Source organism: Lonchura striata, unplaced genomic scaffold (assembly GCF_046129695.1).
Source record: "Lonchura striata isolate bLonStr1 unplaced genomic scaffold, bLonStr1.mat Scaffold_145, whole genome shotgun sequence".
Taxonomy (NCBI): domain Eukaryota; kingdom Metazoa; phylum Chordata; class Aves; order Passeriformes; family Estrildidae; genus Lonchura; species Lonchura striata.
Window position 1 is genome coordinate 10,730 of NW_027461096.1, and position 25,409 is coordinate 36,138.

The window sequence follows — 25,409 nt, forward strand, 5'->3', positions numbered from 1 at the left end:
AGGGACAGAGAGCTTTTGAAGAGAAGAAAGGACTGAGAGACCCAAAGAACACAGAGTGCACCAGAGACAAGTGACAGGACACACACTGGAACTGCTCTGCCCTGAGCACCTCAGCACTGTGGTCAAAACAGACACTTTCCCTTTAGGTGGCCTAAGGAGATGCTTCTTGCACATCCCCGTCTCCAAAACTGACACAAAAAACCCCTTCTAGAAAGTCCCAACCCAGCACCCCTCTTTCATCCCCTCTGTGGGTCATAACCCTCCACTTATCTTGCACGCAGCTGGGGATGCAAATCCCTCTTGAGTGTAGAAGGTGGCCATCTGCCTGTCTGCTAAGTTCCAGCTGTCACCTCTGGGTCTGCCAAGACAAAGAAAACTAAACATCAGTGCACGGTCTGAACAGCACATCAGCCAAAAACTTGTAATTCTGCTACTCACCGTCCTCCTCAGAATGCCCGGGTTCTTGGCCTGCACGCTTCAGACGTGCTTGGATTCCGACGCCGTCATTGCAGGGTACGCCTAGGTTAAGTGGAGACAAGGCGACATGACATTGCTGAAACGTGACTGTACTCTCACACCCCCCTCCCTGCCTCTGGGACTCACCGCAACTCCGCAGCCATTCCTCAGGGCTACTCAGATGGGACCTTGAAATGCAGGACTGGAAGGCTCCGTCACAGGGTCCTGTAATGCTTCCAGAGAGATCCAAAGTGCATGAAACCTGGTCCATCAGCTGGTTGGTAACAGAGGTATGCGTACTCCGAGTCGATTCCCTAAAGCACACAAACAAGAATAGATGCTTAGAGTCACACCAAAAACGGAAAGCTTAGCAAGAACAACTGCTTTTGTCCACTGCTAACCTGGCACACTTGGCCTTGACTGCTGCTATCTGCCTGGACCTCCTGAAAATAAAGGCAAAGAACACTGCTGTAACACGGTCACCATTTAGGCTGCCCCTGCAAATGCAAACAATGACTGACCTGCTCATGGAAAAATCTCCACACAAGACTGGGGCCCTCTGCCACTGATTTGGACTGTCTGCATCTAAAAGGAAGTTAGGACTAGTGTCAAATGGCTGCAGGACAACTTAGCAGAACCAAACATGTTATGTCAATATCCCCATAAAATCTAGAGCCCAACTACACCCTGCACTGCCAATTTCAAGTCCCCAGGACTTGCGCTATTACAGGCTATGCAGCAGGGCAGATCAGCTCCGGGAAAAATACGTGCAGACACCCGTGACACAGGACAGGGAGAGAGAGCTTTTGAGGAGAAGAAAGGACTGAGAGACCCAAAGATCACAGAGTGCACCAGAGACAAGTGACAGGACACACACCGGCACTGCTCTGCCCTGAGCACCTCAGCACTGTGGTCAAAACAGACACTTTCCCTTTAGCTGGCCTAAGGGGACAATTCTTGCACATCCCCGCTCCCAAAGCTGATTCAAAAGGCCCTCCCAGCACACCCTCTTTCATCCCTCTATGGGTCTGAGCCCTATACTTATCTCTTGGGCATCTGGGGATGAGAATCCATGTCACGTGTGAATGGAGGCTGCCTCGCCTGCAGGGAATGTCCTATGGTCACCGGGCTGTGGTCCCGTGCTCAGCTACAATCGAGAACACCAAACATCACTGCATGATCTTAGCTGCACAATGGACAAAACCCAGCAATCCCGCTACTCACCGTTCTCCTAAGAATGCTCGGGCCGCTCACTTTGGCCAGGCTCGGAGGCTGCCACCGTCATCGCAGGGTCTGCCTGGTTAAGAAGAGACAAAGTGACTCAGCATTGCTGAAACCTAAGAGGACCTTGGCTCCCCCTCCCTACCTCGGTGACTCACCCCAACTCCTCTGCCATTGCCAAGGACTACCTGGATGCCATCTTTAAATACAAAATTTCAAGGCTTCATCTCAGAGTCCTGCAATATTTCCAAAGGGCTCACAAGCACAGGAAATCCAGGCCATCGGCTGTCGGTCACAAAGGCTTGGCATACTCTGAGTCGATTCCCTAAAGCACACAAACAAGAATGGATGCTTACAGTTGAATCAAAAAGTAAAAGCTGAGCAAAAACAACTGCTTTGGCCCACTGCTCACCTGGCACACTTGGCCTTGACTGCTGCTGTCTGCCTGGACCTCCTGAAAATAAAGGTAAAGAGCACCGCTGTAATACAGTCACCATTTAGGCTTCCCCTGCAAATGCAAACATCGACTGACCTGCACATAGAAACACCCTGACCCAGGACTGGGGCCCTCTGCCACAGATTTGAATTGTCTGCATCTGAAAGGAAATTAGGACTAATGTCAAACGGCTGCAGGACAACTTAGCATCACCAAACATGTTATGGCAAACTCCTGATACAATCTAGAGCCCAACTACACCTGGCATTACCAATTTCAAGTCCCCAGGACTTGTGCTATTACAGGCTGTGCAGCAGGGCAGAGCAGCTCCAGGAAAAATATGTGTAGACACCCGTGACACAGGACAGGGACAGAGAGCTTTTGAAGAGAAGAAAGGACTGAGAGACCCAAAGAACACACAGTGCACCAGAGACAAGTGACAGGACACACACCGGAACTCCTCTGCCCTGAGCACCTCAGCACTGTGGTCAAAACAGACACTTTCCCTTTAGCTGGCCTAAGGGGACAATTCTTGCACAACCCCGCTCCCAAAGCTGATTCAAAAGGCCCTCCCAGTACATCCTCTTTCATCCCTCTATGGGTCTGAGCCCTATACTTATCTCTTGGGCATCTGGGGAGGAGAATCCACGTCGCGTCCCAATGGAGGCTGCCTCGCCTGCGGGGAATGTCCAATGGTCACCGGGCTGTGGTCCCGTGCTCAGCTACAATGGAGAACACCAAACATCACTGCAAGATCTTAGCTGCACAATGGACAACACCCAGCAATCCCGCTACTCACCGTTCTCCTAAGAATGCTCGGGCCGCTCACTTTGGCCAGGCTCGGAGGCTGCCACCGTCATCGCAGGGTCTGCCTGGGTTAAGAAGAGACAAAGTGACTCAGCATTGCTGAAACCTAAGAGGACCTTGGCTCCCCCTCCCTACCTCAGCAACTCACCGCAACTCCTCAGCCAGTGCCAAGGGCTACCTGGCAGCCATCGTGAAATAAAAAATTTCAAGGCTTCATCTCAGAGTCCAGCAATACTTCCAGAAGGCTCACAAGCACAGGAAATCCAGGCCATCGGCTGTCGGTCAAAAAGGCTTGGCATACTCTTGAGTCGATTCCTTAAAGCACACAAACAAGAATGGATGCTAACAGTTCAATCAAAAACTAAAAGCTGAGCAAAAACAACTGCTTTGGTCCACTGCTCACCTGGCACACTTGGCCTTGACTGCTGCCGTCTGCCTGGATCTCCTGAAAATAAAGGCAAAGAACACTGCTGTAAGACGGTCACCATTGAGGCTGCCCCTGCAAATGTAAACAATGACTGACCTGCACATAGGAAAAACCACACCCAGGACTGGGGCTCTCTGCCACTGATTTCAGTTGTCAGCATCTGAAAGGAAGTTAGGACTAGTGTCAAATGGCTGCAGGACAACTTAGCAGAACCAAACATGTTATGTCTATCTCCCCATAAAATCTAGAGCCCAACTACATCCTGCATTAAAAATTTCAAGTCCCTAGGACTTGTGCTATTACAGGCTACGCAGCAGGGCAGAGCAGCTGCGGGACAAATACATGCAGACACCCGTGACACAGGACAGGGAGAGAGAGCTTTTGAGGAGAAGAAAGGACCGAGAGACCCAAAGAACACACAGTGCACCAGAGACAAGTGACAGGACACACACCGGAACTGTTCTGCCCTGAGCACCTCAGCGCTATGGTCAAAACAGACACTTTCCCTTTAGCTGGCCTAAGGGGACACTTCTTGCACATCCCTGCCCCCAAAGCTCATTCATAAGGCCCTCCCAGCACCCTACTTTAATCCCCTCTGTGGACCTTAGCCCTATACTTATCTCTCAGGCATCTGGGGATGAGAATCCCGTCGTGTGCCAATGGAGGCTGCCTCGCCTGCGGGGAATGTCCTATGGTCACCGGGCTGTGGTCCCGTGCTCAGCTACAATCGAGAACACCAAACATCACTGCATGATCTTAGCTGCACAATGGACAACACCCAGCAATCCCGCTACTCACCGTTCTCCTAAGAATGCTCGGGCCGCTCACTTTGGCCAGGCTCGGAGGCTGCCACCATCATCGCAGGGTCAGCCTGGGTTAAGAAGAGGCAAAGTGACTCGGCATTGCTGAAACCTAAGAGGACCTTGGCTCCCCCTCCCTACCTCAGCGACTCACCGCAACTCCTCAGCCATTGCCAAAGGCTCCCTGGATGCCATCGTGAAATACAAAATTTCAAGGCTTCATCTCAGAGTCCAGCAATACTTCCAGAAGGCTCACAAGCACAAGAAATCCAGGCCATCAGCTGTTGGGGACAGGGGCTTGGCATACTCTGAGTGGATTCCCTAAAGCACACAAACAAGAATGGATGCTTACAGTTGAATCAAAAAGTAAAAGCTGAGCAAAAACAACTGCTTTTGTCCACTGCTCACCTGGCACACTTGGCCTTGACTGCTGCTATCTGCCTGGACCTCCTGAAAATAAAGGCAAAGAACACTGCTGTAATACAGTCACCATTTAGGCTTCCCCTGCAAATGCAAACAATGACTGACCTGCTCATGGAAACACCCTCCCCCAGGACTGGGGCCCTCTGCCACTGATTTCAGTTGTCAGCATCTGAAAGGAAGTTAGGACTAGTGTCAAACAGGTGCAGGACAACTTAGCATCACCAAACATGTTACGGCAACCTCCTGATACAATCTAGAGCCCAACTACACCCGGCATTACAAATTTCAAGTCCCCAGGACTTGTGCTAATACAGGCTATGCAGCAGGGCAGAGCAGCTCCAGGAAAAATATGTGCAGACACCTGTGACACAGGACAGGGCGAGAGAGCTTTTGAGGAGAAAAAAGGACTGAGAGATGCAAAGATAATAGGGTGCACCAGAGATGAGTGACAGGACACACGCCAGCACTGCTCTGCCCTGAGCAGCTCAGCACTGAGATCAAAACAGACGCTTTCCCTTTAGGTGGCCTTAGGAGACGCTTCTTGGGCATCCCCATCTCCAAAATTGACTCAAAAACCCCTCCTGGGGAATCCCACCCGGCACCTCTCTTCCATTCCCTCTGTGGGTTGTAGCCCTGCACTTATCTTGCACGTATCAGGGGATGAAAATCCCCATCGGGTGCAGAAGGAAGACACTGCTCCCATCTCCAGGCCCTGGCCCTGACTTATCTTTTGGATGACTGGTGATGTGAATCCACCTTGGACCTGAAATGAGTCTGGCTCAGAGGAGATAGCCTGTTAGCCTCTTAGTCTCCTAAAATAAAGAACGGGATAATCAATGGTTGTGTTTCGTGCTATGTGGGCCGAATCTCAGCAAGTCAGTTACTTATCCTCTCCTGAGTGTGCCTGGGTGTTCAAGTCTCCGGCCTCATCCTCAGTCTAAGGTATGGCTGTTATGATGAGTGGCACCGGGGTTAGAGAGGCAAAGCTACGTGGCATTTGTGTGAGTTCGGTGGATGAGCTTGTGTGCCGTATGACACGTGGATGCCTCTGCTATGCTTGTGAAAAGCTTTGCAGATACGCACCGTTTCTCACCCTACTGCCTGCAAACCCCCACCGGGATAACTCCTAACTCGGTACCCTGCTTACTCTCCCTCTCCTAGTCACAATCGTCAACTCACCTGAAGCCACCATCTCACACATCATCTTTGACACAGTGCGGATGCCTTCTGCGTTGTGATGAATCTGCTGGAAAAATGTTGCGCTTGACACAAACTGCAATTACTGGAAGTTGCCCTCCTCCTAAAAAAAGAAGAAAAAAATCAGAAATTACAAAAGCACCTTACCAGCCCTGAATACTCAACCCCAAACTGTGAATTTAAATACTCCCTGTGTTCAACATTGTTTTCTTTGCAGTATCTTCAAAGTCTCTGTTGCATTAGAAGCCCAAAAGCAGCTGCAGAGAACAAGCTAAGCTAAAGGAGCCTCTTCATCTGAATGAGAGGAGAGCTCTTACCCCAGCTGATCCCACTGAGGGAATGAAGCCCCTTGGGAAAGGCTGGGGTTAATATACCCCTGATTGGGCCCGCCTCTCGTTCCCGTGGCACCTGGGAAAAGGGAGGGGGCAAACCCCACAGTGTATAAAAGCCATCAGAGGAGCTGTGGCTATTTGGCTCCTCTGGCTTGAATTCAAGGAGAAGAAAGGGCTGGATATAGAAGAAAACTCTTCAGGGAAATGACAGCTCTTTCTTTTTTCTACAACTGCTTGGAGCAAAAGGGCAAAAAATCTGGTAAGAAATAAAACTTTGTTTTTAGGCAGCATATCTAGATAAGTTGGGTAATTTGCTGTTAACTTATATAATTATTCCTCAGTGACTACTAAGTAGTACTCAACCTGAGACTAAGGGTGGAGAAAAACACTAATTATATGAACAGTTTAAGTCTCCTTGGGGCTGCTAATTAGGACTAACTACATTATAAATAACAATAAGAAAAACAATAGGCTCCTGGGCAGCATAAAGGTTAAGTACGTGCTAGGCTTGCCTTTCTCTGAGGTACTTAGTCCTAGGGCACAGAAAGAAGTGCCCTGAAAAGTAGTTTTAAATGCTGAAAAAGCATCTTAGAAGAGCCTCCTTCAAATTAATCCCTTAAAATGAAGAAATGGGGAAGTTGCCTCCACTGATACCATGGCAAATAAATGGCTTCCGCCCTTTAACTTAATCCCCTCGAATACTGGGAAAAGAGAGGCTTTCCTCAATTTAAATCTCTCCAGTTATGAAGACAGAGGGATTTTCCCCTCAATCCAAACCCTTAAGAAAGAGAGATAGCTGGGCTTCCCCCTCAATTTAAGCCTTAGGACAACAAAAAGGGTTACTCTTAATTCAAACCCATAAACAACATTGTCAAGGTTTTCCCCCTCTATTTAAACTGGAAAATAATGGAATATGGGGATTCCCTGTCAATTACCACCCCTAACAGCATAGAAAAGGCAGGGACTCTTTCAAATGAGACCATTAAAATTGCAGGGGAAGTGCATTTCCTCATTATTTGAAAGCAAGAAATAATGGAAAAGGAAGTTTTTTCCCATACTTTAAACCCCTTGTCTCTCCATAACCCCTCTTTTTTCTGGGAGTGCTGTGGAAGGTCTTGGGGTTCTAGGGAGGGACTGACACAATAAAAGGGGAAAGTTGAAAGCTCTCCTATGGAACCCCACATGCTGCCCGGCCTGCTCAGGTGCTGCCCCTTGGCAAGAGGGCTCTGCCCTCTGCATTTTCTCAGAGGGATGCTCCGTGCCCGGGTGGGTCCGGCTGTTCCCCGGTCCCAGCTGGATGTTCCGACTGTAGCTCCTGGAGGGACGCTTGGGATACCCCTGTTAGCCCCTCTGGATTAGCAGCTCCCTGTGCAGGTGTGCGCAGGTAGCTGCACTAAAAGCAGCTGCTCGCATGGGGAGCTGCTACACCTAAGAGTGGGGGATAAGGTGAAGAAAGGTCCTGTGGGGTGTTCCCTCCCCTACACAGCCCTTTGCCAGACCCTTAAACAATGGGGTGCCAGATTTTCATTGCCAAGATAATTAACAATCTTTCCCCTGGCCAAACAGGAATGGTGCTAACAAAATTGCAAACAGTGAATGATTTCTCACAGACCACAGCTGCCAACACCAGGAATTCTCGCTGCCCTTAGAGAGCAGCACACCTCCAGTGAAGAGACATCAACACACAGAGAGGGTGAGGTTGGTTTTATAGGGAAAAAGGGCAGAGGTTGGATCACGAGGTCTGTGGCTGCAAGTGACATTCTACATCATTTTGTTCTGAATGGCACAGGATTTATCCTGGAGCAAAACTGCTCCCACCAAGAATTCTGCCTGCCCCGGAAGAGACAAGCACCTCCTTAAAATTGAAACCAGGAAGTGTAGAGGGTGAGCCATGTTTCACAGAGAATAGGGCCAGTGACAGAGTCCAAAACCCAGGGGCCATGAAAGAAGGGCCGCCCACTGAAAATCTGAATGCAGAAGGATGTGTTGTGGACCCAAGCTGCCCTGATGTTAATCAGGGGTTATCTTAAACATCCCAAGCACAACTCGCAAACTGACATCAGGAACCTGGACTGGTGAGTTTTCTTTCCCAGGCTAAAAGTCTGGAATTGGCACTCAGGACCCCCTGGCCCTGGGTGGGCAGCTGACTGCAACAAATATGACCATCGAAGAATATCTCCCAGACCCCATCTGCCCCCACCTCAAACTTGTACTGCCCTGATGGTCCCAATGGAGCCCTAAAAACTGACATCAGGAACCTGGACTGGTGAGTTTTCTTCCAAGGGAAAAGGGCAGGAGTATGGGCCCAGGGGCTCCTGGCCCTGAGCAGGAACCTGACTTCAAAAACTCCAATCATCAAAGGATGTATCCCAGAACACAGCTGTCCCCACCTCAAACTTGCACTGCCCTGACAGTCCCATGGGAGCACTACAAACTGACATCAAGAACCGGAACTGGTGAGCTTTCTTTCCCAGGAAAAAGAGCTGGAATTACAGCACTGGACCCCCTGGCCTTGGGCAGGCGCCTGACTGCAACAAATACGAATATGGAAGGATATCACCCAGACACCATCTCCTCCAACCTCAAACTTGTGCTGCCCTGACAGTCCCAAGGGAGCCCTGCAAACTGACATTAGGAACCTGGACTGGTGAGTTTTCTTTCCAGGGAAAAGGGCTGGAGTATGTGCTCAGGGATCCCTGGGCATGAGCTGGCACAGAACTACAAAAACTCCAATCATCGAAGGATGCATCCCAGAACAAAGTTGTCCCCATCTCAGACTTGCACTGCCCTGATAGTCCCATGGGAGCACTACAAACCGACATCAAGAAACTGGACTTTGAGTATTCTTTCCCAGGGTAAAGGGCCAGAGTATGTGCCCAGAGGTCCCTGCCCCTGAGCTGGCACCTGACTTCAAAACATCGAAACACTGAAGGATGCATCCCAGGACAAAGCTGTCCCCACCTCAAACTTGCGCTGCCCTGAGAGTCCCAAGGGAGCCCTACAAACTGACATCAGGAACCTGGACTGGTGAGTTTGCTTTTCAAGGAAAAAGGCTGGAATTAGAGCAAAGGTCCCCCTGGCCTTGGGTAGGTGCCTGGCTGCAACTCATAAGAACATCAAAGGATATCTCCGAGACTTCATCTGCCCCCACCTCAAACTTGCGCTGCCCTGAGAGTCCCAAAGGGAGCCCTACAAACTGACATCAGGAACCTGGACTGGTGAGTTTTCTTTCCAGGGAGAAGGCTGGAAAATATTTCCAGCTGCCCCTGGCCCTGAGCTGGCGCCTCACTCCAAATACTCCAAACATCGAAGGAAGCATTCCAGAACAAAGCTGTCCCCACCTCAAACTTGCGCTGCCCTGAGAGTCCCAAGGGAGCCCTACAAACTGACATCAGGAACCTGGACTGGTGAGTTTCCTTTTCAGGGAAAAGGGCTGGAATTAGAGCAAAGTTCCCCCTGGCCTTGGGCAGGCGCCTGACTGTAACTCATAAGAACATCAAAGGATATCTCCGAGACTTCATCTGCCCCCACCTCAAACTTGCGCTGCCCTGAGAGTCCCAAGGGAGCCCTACAAACTGACATCAGGAACCTGGACTGGTGAGTTTCCTTTTCAGGGAAAAGGCTGGAAGATATGCCAGGGGCCCCTGGCCCTGAGCTGGCGCCTCACTCCAAAAACTCCAAACATCGAAGGATGCATCCCAGAACAAAGCTGTCCCCACCTCAAACTTGCGCTGCCCTGAGAGTCCCAAGGGAGCCCTACAAACTGACATCAGGAACCTGGACTGGTGAGTTTTCTTTCCAGGGAAAAGGCTGGGAAATGTGCCCAGGTGCCCCAGGCCCTGAGCTGGCACCGCACTCCAAAACCTCCAAACATCAAAGGATGCATCCCAGAACAAAGCTGTCCCCACCTCAAAATTGTGCTGCCAGTACAGTGCCAAGGGAGACCTACAAACTGACATCAGGAACCTGGCCTGGTGAGTTTCCTTTTCAGGGAAAAAGGCTGGAATTACAACAAAGGTCCCCTGGCCCTGAGCTGGCACCTGACTGCAACACATAAGAACATCAAAGGATATCTCCGAGACTTCATCTGCCCCAACATGTAACTTGTGCTGCCCTGAGAGTCCCAAGCAAGCCCTACAAACTGACATCAGGATCCTGGACTGGTGAGTTTTCTTTCCAGGGAAAAGGCTGGGAAATGTGCCCAGGTGCCCCAGGCCCTGAGCTGGCACCTCACTCCAAAACCTCCAAACATCAAAGGATGCATCCCAGAACAAAGCTGTCCCCACCTCAAAATTGTGCTGCCAGTACAGTGCCAAGGGAGACCTACAAACTGACATCAGGAACCTGGCCTGGTGAGTTTCCTTTTCAGGGAAAAAGGCTGGAATTACAACAAAGGTCCCCTGGCCCTGAGCTGGCACCTGACTGCAACACATAAGAACATCAAAGGATATCTCCGAGACTTCATCTGCCCCAACATGTAACTTGTGCTGCCCTGAGAGTCCCAAGCGAGCCCTACAAACTGACATCAGGATCCTGGACTGGTGAGTTTTCTTTCCAGGGAAAAGGCTGGGAAATGTGCCCAGGTGCCCCAGGCCCTGAGCTGGCACCTCACTCCAAAACCTCCAAACATCAAAGGATGCATCCCAGAACAAAGCTGTCCCCACCTCAAACTTGCGCTGCCCTGACAGTCCCAAAGGGAGCCCTACAAACTGACATCAGGAACCTGGACTGGTGAGTTTGCTTTTCAGGGAAAAGGGCTGGAATTAGAGCAAAGGTCCCCCTGGCCTTGGGCAGGCGCCTCACTGCAACTCATAAGAACATCAAAGGATATCTCCGAGACTTCATCTGCCCCCACCTCAAACTTGCGCTGCCCTGAGAGTCCCAAGGGAGCCCTACAAACTGACATCAGGAACCTGGACTGGTGAGTTTCCTTTTCAGGGAAAAGGCTGGAAAATATGCCAGGGGCCCCTGGCCCTGAGCTGGCGCCTCACTCCAAAAAATCCAAACATCGAAGGATGCATCCCAGAACAAAGCTGCCCCCACCTCAAACTTGTGCTGCCAGTACAGTGCCAAGGGAGCCCTACAAACAGACATCAGGAACCTGGACTGGTGAGTTTCCTTCTCAGGGAAAAGGCTGGGAAATGTGACCAGGGGCCCCTGGCCCTGAGCTGGCGCCTCACTCCAAAAACTCCAAACATCGAAGGAAGCATCCCAGAACAAAGCTGTCCCCACCTCAAACTTGTGCTGCCAGTACAGTGCCAAGGGAGCCCTACAAACTGACATCAGGAACCTGGACTGGTGAGTTTCCTTTTCAGGGAAAAGGGCTGGAATTAGAGCAAAGGTCCGCCTGGCCTTGGGCAGGCGCCTGACTGCAACTCATAAGAACATCAAAGGATATCTCCGAGACTTCATCTGCCCCCACCTCAAACTTGCGCTGCCCTGACAGTCCCAATGCTTCCCTAGAAACTGACATCAGGAACTTGGACTGCTATGTTTCCTTTCCCAGGGAAAAGGCTGGAATTTGCGCTCAGGTCCCCAGACCCCGGGTGGGAGTCTGACTGCAACAAATAGGAACATCAAAGAATATCTCCCAGAACGAAGTTGTCCCCACCTCAAACTTGTGCTGCCCGTACCGTGCCAAGGGAGCCCTACAAACTGACATCGGGAACCTGGACTGGTGAGCTTTCTTTCCCAGGGAAAAAGTCTGGAATTGGCGCACAGGTCCCCTGACCCCGGGTGGGCGCCTGACTGCAAAAATAAGAACATCAAAGGATATCTCCGAGACTTCATCTGCCCCCACCTCAAACTTGCGCTGCCCTGAGAGTCCCAAGGGAGCCCGACAAACTGACATCAGGAACCTGGACTGGTGAGTTTTCTTTCCAGGGAAAAGGCTGGGAAATGTGCCCAGGGGCCCCAGGCCCTGAGCTGGCACCTCACTCCAAAACCTCCAAACATCAAAGGATGCATCCCAGAACAAAGCTGTCCCTACCTCAAATTTGTGCTGCCAGTACAGTGCCAAGGGAGACCTACAAACTGACATCAGGAACCTCGACTGGTGAGTTTTCTTTCCAGGGAAAAGGCTGGGAAATATGCCAAGGTGCCCCAGGCCCTGAGCTGGCACCTCACTCCAAAAACTCCAAACATCAAAGGATGCATCCCAGAACAAAGCTGTCCCCACCTCTAACTTGTGCTGCCAGTACAGTGCCAAGGGAGACCTACAAACTGACATCAGGAATCTGGACTGCTGAGTTTTCTTTCCAGGGAAAATGGCCAAAGTATGTGCCCAGGGGCCCCCAGCCCTATTCTGGACCCTGACCGCAAAAAATCCTTTTATCTAAGGATGGACCCCAAACCGAAGTTATCCCCACCTCAAACTTGTGCTGCTTGTACAGTGCAAAGGGAGACCTACAAACTGACATCAGGATCCTGGACTGGTGAGTTTTCTTTCCCAGGGAAATAGGCTGGAATTGGTGCACAGGTCCCCTGACCCAGGGTGCTCGCCTGAATACAAAAAGAAGAACATATATCTCCGAGACTTCATCTGCCCCCACCTCAAACTTGCGCTGCCCTGATGGTCCCAAGGGAGCCCTAGAAACTGACATCAGGAACCTGGACTGGTGAGTTTCCTTTTCAGGGAAAAAGGCTGGAATTAGAGCAAAGGTCCCCCTGGCCTTGGGCAGGCGCCTCACTGCAACTCATAAGAACATCAAAGGATATCTCCGAGACTTCATCTGCCCCCACCTCAAACTTGCGCTGCCCTGAGAGTCCCAAAGGAGCCCTACAAACTGACATCAGGAACCTGGACTGGTGAGTTTTCTTTCCAGGGAAAAAGGCTGGAATTAGAACAAAGATCCCCCTGGCCTTGGGCAGGCGCCTGACTGCAACACATAAGAACATCAAAGGATATCTCCGAGACTTCATCTGCCCGCACCTCAAACTTGCACTGCCCTGAGAGTCCCAAGGGAGCCCTACAAACTGACATCAGGAACCTGGACTGGTGAGTTTCCTTTTCAGGGAAAAGGGCTGGAATTAGAGCAAAGGTCCCCCTGGCCTTGGGCAGGCGCCTGACTGCAACTCATAAGAACATCAAAGGATATCTCCGAGACTTCATCTGCCCCCACCTCAAACTTGCGCTGCCCTGAGAGTCCCAAGGGAGCCCTACAAACTGACATTAGGAACCTGGACTGGTGAGTTTTCTTTCCAGGGAAAAGGCTGGGAAATGTGCCCAGGTGCCCCTGGCCCTGAGCTGGCGCCTCACTCCAAAAACTCCAAACATCGAAGGATGCATCCCAGAACAAAGCTGTCCCCGCCTCGAACTTGTGCTGCCGTGACAGTTCCAATGGTTCCCTAGAAACTGACATCAGGAACCTGGCCTGGTGAGTTTCCTTTCCAGGGAAAAGGGCTGGAATTAGAGAAAAGGTCCCCCTGGCCTTGGGCAGGCGCCTGGCTGCAACTCATAAGAACATCAAAGGATATCTCCGAGACTTCATCTGCCCCCACCTCAAACTTGCGCTGCCCTGAGAGTCCCAAGGGAGCCCTACAAACTCAAATCAGGAACTTGGACTGGTGAGTTTTCTTTCCCAGGCAAAAAGGCTGGAATTACCGCACAGGACCCCCTGACCCCGGGTGGGCACCTGACTGCAAAAAATAGGAACATCAAAGAATATCTCCCAGAACAAAGCTGTCCCCACCAGAAAATTTGTGCTGCCACTACAGTGCCAAGGGAGCCCTACAAACTGACATCAGGAACCTGGACTGGTGAGTTTTCTTTCCAGGGAAAAGTCTGGGAAATGTGCCCAGGGGCCCCCGGCCCTGGGTGGGCACCTGAATGCAAAAAATCAAAACTTCGAAGGATGCATCCCAGAACAAAGCTGTCCCCACCTCAAACTTACACTGCCCTGAGAGTCCCAAGTGGAGACCTACAAACTGACATCAGGAACCTGGACTGGTGAGTTTCCTTTTCAGGGAAAAGGGCTGGAATTAGAGCAAAGGTCCCCCTGGCCTTGGGCAGGCGCCTGGCTGCAACTCATAAGAACATCAAAGGATATCTCCGAGACTTCATCTGCCCCCACCTCAAACTTGCACTGCCCTGAGAGTCCCAAGGGAGCCCTACAGACTGACATCAGGAACTTGGACTGGTGAGTTTTCTTTCCCAGGCAAAAAGGCTGGAATTAGCGCACAGGACCCCCTGACCCCGGGTGGGCACCTGACTGCAACAAATGGGAACATCAAAGAATATCTCCCAGAACAAAGCTGTCCCCACCAGAAAATTTGTGCTGCCACTACAGTGCCAAGGCAGACCTACAAACTGACATCAGGAACCTGGACTGGTGAGCTTTCTTTCCCAGGGAAAAAGTCTGGAATTTGCGCACAGGTCCCCTGACCCCGGGTGGGCGCCTGACTGCAAAAATAAGAACATCAAAGGATATCTCCGAGACTTCATCTGCCCCCACCTCAAACTTGCGCTGCCCTGAGAGTCCCAAAGGAGCCCTACAAACTGACATCAGGAACCTGGACTGGTGAGTTTTCTTTCCAGGGAAAAAGGCTGGAATTAGAACAAAGGTCCCCCTGGCCTTGGGCAGGCGCCTGACTGCAACACATAAGAACATCAAAGGATATCTCCGAGACTTCATCTGCCCCAACATGTAACTTGTGCTGCCCTGAGAGTGCCAAGCGAGCCCTACAAACTGAAATCAGGAACCTGGACTGGTGAGTTTCCTTTTCAGGGAAAAGTCTGGGAAATGAGCCCAGGGGCCCCCGGCCCTGGGTGGGCAGCTGAATGCAAAAAATCAAAACATCGAAGGCTGCATCCCAGAACAAAGCTGTCCCCGCCTCGAACTTGTGCTGCCGTGACAGTTCCAATGGTTCCCTAGAAACTGACATCAGGAACCTGGCCTGGTGAGTTTCCTTTTCAGGGAAAAAGGCTGGAATTAGAGCAAAGGTCCCCCTGGCTTTGGGCAGGCGCCTGGCTGCAACTCATAAGAACATCAAAGGATATCTCCGAGACTTCATCTGCCCCCACCTCAAACTTGCGCTGCCCTGAGAGTCCCAAGGGAGCCCTACAAACTGACATCAGGAACCTGGACTGGTGAGTTTTCTTTCCAGGGAAAAGGCTGGGAAATGTGCCTAGGTGCCCCTGGCCCTGAGCTGTCGCCTCACTCCAAAAACTCCAAACATCGAAGGATGCATCCCAGAACAAAGCTGTCCCCGCCTCGAACTTGTGCTGCCGTGACAGTTCCAATGGTTCCCTAGAAACTGACATCAGGAACCTGGCCTGGTGAGTTTCCTTTCCCAGGCAAAAAGGCTGGAATTACCGCACAGGACCCCCTGACCCCGGGTGGGCACCTGACTGCAACAAATAGGAACATCAAAGAATATCTCCCAGAACAAAGCTGTCCCCACCAGAAAATTTGTGCTGCCACTACAGTGCCAAGGGAGACCTACAAACTGACATCAGGAACCTGGACTGGTGAGTTTTCTTTCCCAGGGAAAATGGCCAAAGTATGTGCCCAGGGGCCCCTGACCCTGAGCTAGTGCGTGACTGCAGAAACTACAAACATTGAAGGATTCATCCCAGAACAAAGCTGTCCCCACCTCAAATTTGTGCTGCCAGTACAGTGCCAAGGGAGACCTACAAACTGACATCAGGAACCTCGACTGGTGAGTTTTCTTTCCAGGGAAAAGGCTGGGAAATATGCCCAAGTGCCCCAGGCCCTGAGCTGGCACCTCACTCCAAAAACTCCAAACATCAAAGGATGCATCCCAGAACAAAGCTGTCCCCACCTCTAACTTGTGCTGCCAGTACAGTGCCAAGGGAGACCTACAAACTGACATCAGGAATCTGGACTGCTGAGTTTTCTTTCCAGGGAAAATGGCCAAAGTATGTGCCCAGGGGCCCCCAGCCCTGTTCTGGACCCTGACCGCAAAAAATCCTTTTATCTAAGGATGGACCCCAAACCGAAGTTATCCCCACCTCAAACTTGTGCTGCTTGTACAGTACAAAGGGAGACCTACAAACTGACATCAGGATCCTGGACTGGTGAGTTTTCTTTCCCAGGGAAAAAGGCTGGAATTGGTGCACAGGTCCCCTGACCCAGGGTGGGCGCCTGAATACAAAAAGAAGAACATATATCTCCGAGACTTCATCTGCCCCCACCTCAAACTTGCACTGCCCTGATGGTCCCAAGGGAGCCCTAGAAACTGACATCAGGAACCTGGACTGGTGAGTTTTCTTTCCAGGGAAAAGGCTAGGAAATGTGACCAGGGGCCCCCGGCCTTGGGTGGGCACCTGAATGCAAAAAATCAAAACATCGAAGGATGCATCCCAGAACAAAGCTGTCCCCACCTCAAACTTGTGCTGCCAGTACAGTGCCAAGGGAGACCTACAAACTGACATCAGGAACCTCGACTGGTGAGTTTTCGTTCCAGGGAAAAGGCTGGGAAATGTGCTCAGGGGCCCCTGGCCCTGAGCTGGCGCCTCACTCCAAAAACTCCAAACATCGAAGGATGCATCCCAGAACAAAGCTGCCCCCACCTCAAACTTGCGCTGCCAGTACAGTGCCAAAGGAGACCTACAAACTGACATCAGGAACCTGGACTGGTGAGCTTTCTTTCCCAGGGAAAAAGTCTGGAATTGGCGCACAGGTCCCCTGACCCCGGGTGGGCGCCTGACTGCAAAAGTCAGAACATCAAAGTATATCTCCGAGACTTCATCTGCCCCCACCTCAAACTTGCGCTGCCATGAGAGTCCCAAGGGAGCCCTACAAACTGACATCAGGAACCTGGACTGGTGAGTTTCCTTTTCAGGGAAAAGGGCTGGAATTAGAAAAAAGGTCCCCCTGGCCTTGGGCAGGCGCCTCACTGCAACTCATAAGAACATCAAAGGATATCTCCGAGACTTCATCTGCCCCCACCTCAAACTTGCGCTGCCCTGAGAGTCCCAAAGGAGCCCTACAAACTGACATCAGGAACCTGGACTGGTGAGTTTTCTTTCCAGGGAAAAGTCTGGGAAATGAGCCCAGGGGCCCCTGGCCCTGGGTGGGCACCTAAATGCAAAAAATCAAAACACCGAAGGCTGCATCCCAGAACAACGCTGTCTCCACCTCAAACTTGCGCTGCCCTGAGAGTCCCAAGGGAGCCCTACAAACTGACATCAGGAACCTGGACTGGTGAGTTTCCTTTTCAGGGAAAAAGGCTGGAATTAGAGCAAAGGACCCCCTGGCCTTGGGCAGGCGCCTGGCTGCAACTCATAAGAACATCAAAGGATATCTCCGAGACTTCATCTGCCCCCACCTCAAACTTGCGCTGCCCTGAGAGTCCCAAGGGAGCCCTACAAACTGACATTAGGAACCTGGACTGGTGAGTTTTCTTTCCAGGGAAAAGGCTGGGAAATGTGCTCAGGTGCCCCTGGCCCTGAGCTGGCGCCTCACTCCAAAAACTCCAGACATCGAAGGATGCATCCCAGAACAAAGCTGTCCCCGCCTCGAAATTGTGCTGCCGTGACAGTTCCAATGGTTCCCTAGAAACTGACATCAGGAACCTGGCCTGGTGAGTTTCCTTTCCCAGGCAAAAAGGCTGGAATTACCGCACAGGACCCCCTGACCCCGGGTGGGCAGCTGAATGCAAAAAATAGGAACATCAAAGAATATCTCCCAGAACGAAGTTGTCCCCACCTCAAACTTGTGATGCCCGTACCGTGCCAAGGGAGACCTACAAACTGACATCGGGAACCTGGACTGGTGAGCTTTCTTTCCCAGGGAAAAAGTCTGGAATTGGCGCACAGGTCCCCTGACCCCGGGTGGGCGCCTGACTGCAAAAATAAGAACATCAAAGGATATCTCCGAGACTTCATCTGCCCCCACCTCAAACTTGCGCTGCCCTGAGAGTCCCAAGGGAGCCCTACAAACTGACATCAGGAACCTGGACTGGTGAGTTTTTTTCCAGGGAAAAGGCTGGGAAATGTGCCCAGGGGCCCCAGGCCCTGAGCTGGCACCTCACTCCAAAACCTCCAAACATCAAAGGATGCATCCCAGAACAAAGCTGTCCTGGCCTCAAACTTGTGCTGCCCTGACAGTCCCAAGGGAGCCCTACAAACTGACATCAGGAACCTGGACTGATGAGTTTCCTTTTCAGGGAAAAGGGCTGGAATTAGAGCAAAGGTCCGCCTGGCCTTGGGCAGGCGCCTGACTGCAACATATAAGAACATCAAAGGATATCTCCGAGACTTCATCTGCGCCCACCTCAAACTTGCGCTGCCCTGAGAGTCCCAAGGGAGCCCTACAAACTGAGATCAGGAACCTGGACTGGTGAGTTTCCTTTTCAGGGAAAAGGCCGGAAAAGATGCCAGGGGCCCCGGGCCCTGAGCTTGCGCCTCACTCCAAAAACTCCAAACATCGAAGGATGCATCCCAGAACAAAGCTGTCCCCACCTCAAACTTGCGCTGCCCTGAGAGTCCCAAGGGAGCCCTACAAACTGACATCAGGAACCTGGACTGGTGAGTTTCCTTTTCAGGGAAAAGGGCTGGAATTAGAGCAAAGGTCTGCCTGGCCTTGGGCAGGCGCCTGACTGCAACTCATAAGAACATCAAAGGATATCTCCGAGACTTCATCTGCCCCCACCTCAAACTTGCGCTGCCCTGACAGTCCCAATGCTTCCCTAGAAACTGACATCAGGAACTTGGACTGCTATGTTTCCTTTCCCAGGGAAAAGGCTGGAATTTGCGCTCAGGTCCCCTGACCCCGGGTGGGAGTCTGACTGCAACAAATAGGAACATCAAAGAATATCTCCCAGAACGAAGTTGTCCCCACCTCAAACTTGTGCTGCCCGTACCGTGCCAAGGGAGACCTACAAACTGACATCGGGAACCTGGACTGGTGAGCTTTCTTTCCCAGGGAAAAAGTCTGGAATTGGCGCACAGGTCCCCTGAACCCGGGTGGGCGCCTGACTGCAAAAATAAGAACATCAAAGGATATCTCCGAGACTTCATCTGCCCCCACCTCAAACTTGCGCTGCCCTGAGAGTCCCAAGGGAGCCCTACAAACTGACATCAGGAACCTGGACTGGTGAGTTTTCTTTCCAGGGAAAAGGCTGGGAAATGTGCCCAGGGGCCCCAGGCCCTGAGCTGGCACCTCACTCCAAAACCTCCAAACATCAAAGGATGCATCCCAGAACAAAGCTGTCCCGGCCTCAAACTTGTGCTGCCCTGACAGTCCCAAGGGAGCCCTACAAACTGACATCAGGAACCTGGACTGATGAGTTTCCTTTTCAGGGAAAAGGGCTGGAATTAGAGCAAAGGTCCGCCTGGCCTTGGGCAGGCGCCTGACTGCAACTCATAAGAACATCAAAGGATATCTCCGAGACTTCATCTGCCCCCACCTCAAACTTGCGCTGCCCTGAGAGTCCCAAGGGAGCCCTACAAACTGACATCAGGAACCTGGACTGGTGAGTTTCCTTTCCAGGAAAAAGGCTGGAAAATATGCCAGGGGCCCCTGGCCCTGAGCTGGCGCCTCACTCCAAAAACTCCAAAGATCGAAGGATGCATCCCAGAACAAAGCTGTCCCCACCTCTAACTTGTGCTGCCCTGAGAGTCCCAAGGGAGCCCGAGAAACTGACATTAGGAACCTGGACTGGTGAGTTTTCTTTCCAGGGAAAAGGCTGGGAAATGTGCCCAGGGGCCCCCGGCCCTGGGAGGGCACCTGAATGCAAAACATCAAAACTTCGAAGGATGCATCCCAGAACAAAGCTGTCCCCACCTCAAACTTGCGCTACCCTGAGAATCCCAAGGGAGACCTACAAACTGACATCAGGAACCTGGACTGGTGAGTTTTCTTTCCCAGGGAAAATGGCCAAAGTATGTGCCCAGGGGCCCCTGACCCTGAGCTAGTGCGTGACTGCAGAAACTACAAACATCGAAGGATTCATCCCAGAACAAAGCTGTCCCCACCTCAAATTTGTGCTGGCAGTACAGTGCCAAGAGAGCCCTACAAACTGACATCAGGAACCTGGACTGGTGAGTTTTCTTTCCAGGGAAAAGTCTGAGAAATGTGCCCAGGGGCCCGCGGCCCTGGGTGGGCACCTGAATGCAAAAAATCAAAACTTCGAAGGATGCATCCCAGAACAAAGCTGTCCCCACCTCAAACTTACACTGCCCTGAGAGTCCCAAGGGAGACCTACAAACTGACATCAGGAACCTGGACTGGTGAGTTTCCTTTTCAGGGAAAAGGGCTGGAATTAGAGCAAAGGTCCCCCTGGCCTTGGGCAGGCGCCTGGCTGCAACTCATAAGAACATCAAAGGATATCTCCGAGACTTCATCTACCCCCACCTCAAACTTGCGCTGCCCTGAGAGTCCCAAGGGAGCCCTACAGACTGACATCAGGAACTTGGACTGGTGAGTTTTCTTTCCCAGGCAAAAAGGCTGGAATTAGCGCACAGGACCCCCTGACCCCGGGTGGGCACCTGACTGCAACAAATGGGAACATCAAAGAATATCTCCCAGAACAAAGCTGTCCCCACCAGAAAATTTGTGCTGCAACTACAGTGCAAAGGCAGACCTACAAACTGACATCAGGAACCTGGACTGGTGAGCTTTCTTTCCCAGGGAAAAAGTCTGGAATTTGCGCACAGGTCCCCTGACCCCGGGTGGGCGCCTGACTGCAAAAATAAGAACATCAAAGGATATCTCCGAGACTTCATCTGCCCCCACCTCAAACTTGCGCTGCCCTGAGAGTCCCAAAGGAGCCCTACAAACTGACATCAGGAACCTGGACTGGTGAGTTTTCTTTCCAGGGAAAAAGGCTGGAATTAGAACAAAGGTCCCCCTGGCCTTGGGCAGGCGCCTGACTGCAACACATAAGAACATCAAAGGATATCTCCGAGACTTCATCTGCCCCAACATGTAACTTGTGCTGCCCTGAGAGTGCCAAGCGAGCCCTACAAACTGAAATCAGGAACCTGGACTGGTGAGTTTCCTTTTCAGGGAAAAGGGCTGGAATTAGAGCAAAGGTCCCCCTGGCCTTGGGCAGGCGCCTGACTGCAACTCATAAGAACATCAAAGGATATCTCCAAGATTTCATCTGCCCCCACCTCAAACTTGCGCTGCCCTGAGAGTCCCAAAGGAGCCCTACAAACTGACATCAGGATCCTGGACTGGTGAGTTTTCTTTCCAGGGAAAAGTCTGGGAAATGAGCCCAGGGGCCCCCGGCCCTGGGTGGGCACCTGAATGCAAAAAATCAAAACATCGAAGGCTGCATCCCAGAACAAAGCTGTCCCCGCCTCGAACTTGTGCTGCCGTGACAGTTCCAATGGTTCCCTAGAAACTGACATCAGGAACCTGGCCTGGTGAGTTTCCTTTTCAGGGAAAAAGGCTGGAATTAGAGCAAAGGTCCCCCTGGCTTTGGGCAGGCGCCTGGCTGCAACTCATAAGAACATCAAAGGATATCTCCGAGACTTCATCTGCCCCCACCTCAAACTTGCGCTGCCCTGAGAGTCCCAAGGGAGCCCTACAAACTGACATCAGGAACCTGGACTGGTGAGTTTTCTTTCCAGGGAAAAGGCTGGGAAATGTGCCTAGGTGCCCCTGGCCCTGAGCTGTCGCCTCACTCCAAAAACTCCAAACATCGAAGGATGCATCCCAGAACAAAGCTGTCCCCGCCTCGAACTTGTGCTGCCGTGACAGTTCCAATGGTTCCCTAGAAACTGACATCAGGAACCTGGCCTGGTGAGTTTCCTTTCCCAGGCAAAAAGGCTGGAATTACCGCACAGGACCCCCTGACCCCGGGTGGGCACCTGACTGCAACAAATAGGAACATCAAAGAATATCTCCCAGAACAAAGCTGTCCCCACCAGAAAATTTGTGCTGCCACTACAGTGCCAAGGGAGACCTACAAACTGACATCAGGAACCTGGACTGGTGAGTTTTCTTTCCCAGGGAAAATGGCCAAAGTATGTGCCCAGGGGCCCCTGACCCTGAGCTAGTGCGTGACTGCAGAAACTACAAACATTGAAGGATTCATCCCAGAACAAAGCTGTCCCCACCTCAAATTTGTGCTGCCAGTACAGTGCCAAGGGAGACCTACAAACTGACATCAGGAACCTCGACTGGTGAGTTTTCTTTCCAGGGAAAAGGCTGGGAAATATGCCCAAGTGCCCCAGGCCCTGAGCTGGCACCTCACTCCAAAAACTCCAAACATCAAAGGATGCATCCCAGAACAAAGCTGTCCCCACCTCTAACTTGTGCTGCCAGTACAGTGCCAAGGGAGCCCTACAAACTGACATCAGGAATCTGGACTGCTGAGTTTTCTTTCCAGGGAAAATGGCCAAAGTATGTGCCCAGGGGCCCCCAGCCCTGTTCTGGACCCTGACCGCAAAAAATCCTTTTATCTAAGGATGGACCCCAAACCGAAGTTATCCCCACCTCAAACTTGTGCTGCTTGTACAGTACAAAGGGAGACCTACAAACTGACATCAGGATCCTGGACTGGTGAGTTTTCTTTCCCAGGGAAAAAGGCTGGAATTGGTGCACAGGTCCCCTGACCCAGGGTGGGCGCCTGAATACAAAAAGAAGAACATATATCTCCGAGACTTCATCTGCCCCCACCTCAAACTTGCACTGCCCTGATGGTCCCAAGGGAGCCCTAGAAACTGACATCAGGAACCTGGACTGGTGAGTTTTCTTTCCAGGGAAAAGGCTAGGAAATGTGCCCAGGGGCCCCCGGCCTTGGGTGGGCACCTGAATGCAAAAAATCAAAACATCGAAGGATGCATCCCAGAACAGAGCTGTCCCCACCTCAAACTTGTGCTGCCAGTACAGTGCCAAGGGAGACCTACAAACTGACATCAGGAACCTCGACTGGTGAGTTTTCGTTCCAGGGAAAAGGCTGGGAAATGTGCTCAGGGGCCCCTGGCCCTGAGCTGGCGCCTCACTCCAAAAACTCCAAACATCGAAGGATGCATCCCAGAACAAAGCTGCCCCCACCTCAAACTTGCGCTGCCAGTACAGTGCCAAAGGAGACCTACAAACTGACATCAGGAACCTGGACTGGTGAGCTTTCTTTCCCAGGGAAAAAGTCTGGAATTGGCGCACAGGTCCCCTGACCCCGGGTGGGCGCCTGACTGCAAAAGTCAGAACATCAAAGTATATCTCCGAGACTTCATCTGCCCCCACCTCAAACTTGCGCTGCCATGAGAGTCCCAAGGGAGCCCTACAAACTGACATCAGGAACCTGGACTGGTGAGTTTCCTTTTCAGGGAAAAGGGCTGGAATTAGAAAAAAGGTCCCCCTGGCCTTGGGCAGGCGCCTCACTGCAACTCATAAGAACATCAAAGGATATCTCCGAGACTTCATCTGCCCCCACCTCAAACTTGCGCTGCCCTGAGAGTCCCAAGGGAGCCCTACAAACTGACATTAGGAACCTGGACTGGTGAGTTTTCTTTCCAGGGAAAAGTCTGGGAAATGAGCCCAGGGGCCCCTGGCCCTGGGTGGGCACCTAAATGCAAAAAATCAAAACACCGAAGGCTGCATCCCAGAACAACGCTGTCTCCACCTCAAACTTGCGCTGCCCTGAGAGTCCCAAGGGAGCCCTACAAACTGACATCAGGAACCTGGACTGGTGAGTTTCCTTTTCAGGGAAAAAGGCTGGAATTAGAGCAAAGGACCCCCTGGCCTTGGGCAGGCGCCTGGCTGCAACTCATAAGAACATCAAAGGATATCTCCGAGACTTCATCTGCCCCCACCTCAAACTTGCGCTGCCCTGAGAGTCCCAAGGGAGCCCTACAAACTGACATTAGGAACCTGGACTGGTGAGTTTTCTTTCCAGGGAAAAGGCTGGGAAATGTGCTCAGGTGCCCCTGGCCCTGAGCTGGCGCCTCACTCCAAAAACTCCAGACATCGAAGGATGCATCCCAGAACAAAGCTGTCCCCGCCTCGAAATTGTGCTGCCGTGACAGTTCCAATGGTTCCCTAGAAACTGACATCAGGAACCTGGCCTGGTGAGTTTCCTTTCCCAGGCAAAAAGGCTGGAATTACCGCACAGGACCCCCTGACCCCGGGTGGGCACCTGACTGCAACAAATAGGAACATCAAAGAATATCTCCCAGAACGAAGTTGTCCCCACCTCAAACTTGTGCTGCCCGTACCGTGCCAAGGGAGACCTACAAACTGACATCGGGAACCTGGACTGGTGAGCTTTCTTTCCCAGGGAAAAAGTCTGGAATTGGCGCACAGGTCCCCAGACCCCGGGTGGGCGCCTGACTGCAAAAATAAGAACATCAAAGGATATCTCCGAGACTTCATCTGCCCCCACCTCAAACTTGCGCTGCCCTGAGAGTCCCAAGGGAGCCCTACAAACTGACATCAGGAACCTGGACTGGTGAGTTTTTTTCCAGGGAAAAGGCTGGGAAATGTGCCCAGGGGCCCCAGGCCCTGAGCTGGCACCTCACTCCAAAACCTCCAAACATCAAAGGATGCATCCCAGAACAAAGCTGTCCCGGCCTCAAACTTGTACTGCCCTGACAGTCCCAAGGGAGCCCTACAAACTGACATCAGGAACCTGGACTGATGAGTTTCCTTTTCAGGGAAAAGGGCTGGAATTAGAGCAAAGGTCCGCCTGGCCTTGGGCAGCCGTCTGGCTGCAACTCATAAGAACATCAAAGGATATCTCCGAGACTTCATCTGCCCCCACCTCAAACTTGCGCTGCCCTGAGAGTCCCAAGGGAGCCCTACAGACTAACATCAGGAACTTGGACTGGTGAGTTTTCTTTCCCAGGCAAAAAGGCTGGAATTAGCGCACAGGACCCCCTGACCCCGGGTGGGCACCTGACTGCAACAAATAGGAACATCAAAGAATATCTCCCAGAACAAAGCTGTCCCCACCAGAAAATTTGTGCTGCCACTACAGTGCCAAGGCAGACCTACAAACTGACATCAGGAACCTGGACTGGTGAGCTTTCTTTCCCAGGGAAAAAGTCTGGAATTGGCGCACAGGTCCCCTGACCCCGGGTGGGCGCCTGACTGCAAAAATAAGAACATCAAAGGATATCTCCGAGACTTCATCTGCCCCCACCTCAAACTTGCGCTGCCCTGAGAGTCCCAAAGGAGCCCTACAAACTGACATCAGGAACCTGGACTGGTGAGTTTTCTTTCCAGGGAAAAAGGCTGGAATTAGAACAAAGATCCCCCTGGCCTTGGGCAGGCGCCTGACTGCAACACATAAGAACATCAAAGGATATCTCCGAGACTTCATCTGCCCGCACCTCAAACTTGCACTGCCCTGAGAGTCCCAAGGGAGCCCTACAAACTGACATCAGGTACCTG

The 25,409-nt window shown here is 51.8% G+C and overlaps 1 long non-coding RNA gene across 1 annotated transcript; it reads right to left on the reverse strand.

Annotated features, from left to right (window-relative positions):
* Positions 1–250: 250 nt before the first annotated feature.
* Positions 251–712, reverse strand: LOC144248468 (uncharacterized). The gene is made up of 3 exons (XR_013341749.1): positions 604–712; positions 439–519; positions 251–358 (listed from the first exon to the last, which is right to left on the reverse strand). It is a non-coding gene; the product is annotated as an uncharacterized LOC144248468 (long non-coding RNA).
* Positions 713–25,409: the final 24,697 nt, after the last annotated feature.